This window comes from Limulus polyphemus, unplaced genomic scaffold, assembly GCF_000517525.1.
Source record: "Limulus polyphemus unplaced genomic scaffold, Limulus_polyphemus-2.1.2 Scaffold5608, whole genome shotgun sequence".
Taxonomy (NCBI): Eukaryota; Metazoa; Arthropoda; class Merostomata; order Xiphosura; family Limulidae; genus Limulus; species Limulus polyphemus.
In genome coordinates, this window is record NW_013671218.1 from 1 (window position 1) to 1,716 (window position 1,716).

Below are 1,716 nucleotides of genomic sequence, written 5' to 3' on the forward strand. Positions count from 1 at the left end.
TATTCTATAATATTTGTCTGTGTACAGGTGCACACAATATAATTTACTCCATTTCGGTGAAAGTTAGATAGGATCAACTGATATTCTATAATATTTGTCTGTACACCTGTACATTCACGGAAATGGAGTAAATTAGCCTCTAAGTTAGGATAAGTCACGTATCTGATAAATAATTTAATGCTTTTCCTTTATACTTTTATAAACTTTCAACAGCTGACGTACACCAAGCTTTGATTAACAGACGCTATCCTTGGTCTTTGCTAAAGCTAATTAGAAATACATCATTTAGACTTTGTAACAGAATCGCCCAATATTGATGACTAACTTAGGACCAATGACTAAGAAGAGTGTAAAAAATATTTACAACACAGAGAGATTCCTACGGTAATTTGATAAAATATAGTGTTTTTAACCATATCTGAGATAAGCAAACACACCCGAATAGAAGAAAAGAAATCAAAACTGGAGCTGTCAAATGGCAAAGATTTTCAATAATTGTTTCCGCAACAACGCTTTAAAATTAAACTCGTTAAACACATATATATATGTGTGCGTGTGTTTCTCTGTTAATTATTGATCGAATACTTTTCAGTTGTGCCTTCGATAACGTGCTACTTTAACGTAAACTGAGTAATGTTTATGAATAACAATATTTCTCGTATGGGGTCTCCACGTATTTACCTTATTATTATAAAAGCTTCACAATAAACACACGTTTTTAAAGGTCAAATTTGTTTGTTTGTAATTAAGCACAAAGCTACACAATGGGCCATCTGTGCTTAGCCCACCACGGGTATCGAAACCGGTATTCTAGCATTGTAAGTCCGCAGACATACCGCTGTGCTACTGAAGGGGAGGGGGGGGGGAGCTTAAAGGCCAAAAACAAAAAGCCAAATGTGGCATCTTCGTTACCTTTATTTTTTACTGCTGGTACTTTTGCTGCAGGGAGTATAAGGAAATTGATGTAAGTAGAGCTTGGCAAATTTAAGATAATTTATTTGAGACCGTTTTAATTTAGAAAAAAAAATTAATCGTTTCAAGAAGTTGTAAACTTATGTGTCGTTGATTTTTCCATTGATGTCAGATAAAACTTTATTTCTTGTTTTACTCAAAGATAATACTTCTATTGATGCTCATGTAAATTTCTGTACTTTCTAAATTGTGATTCTAGACAGAAAATTAAAAATAATATAAGTTTTCTTAATAGCTGTATCTATGGGATATTAATTTAATGCCTATAATTGTTAAAAAAAACAACATACAATACTGCTGCCATCTGTTGTTTACAAAATAATTTATTATATTGGAACAAAAGTTATTTTCATAATTATTAATAAAATGTGAAAAGTACATTGAATTTATTGTTTCGAATTTTGTACTTACTATTTCATTTTATTTTTCTCAGTATAAATAGTGTTTGATTATTGTACGTTAATAACTGCTCTTTTAAGCCGGTAACTTGTTGACCTTGTAAAGACTACAATCTTTGCTTATTAAGAACTCAGACGTGTTCCTTTTGGTATATGTAATGTTTGGTTCTAAAGAATTCTTATGTGTTCTGTTCGGTATATGCAGTACTTGGTTCTAAAGAATTCTTATGTGTTCTGTTTGGTATATGCAGTACTTGGTTCTAAAGAATTCTCATGTGTTCTGTTTGGTATATGCAGTACTTGGTTCTAAAGAATTCTTATGTGTTCTGTTTGGTATATGCAGTAC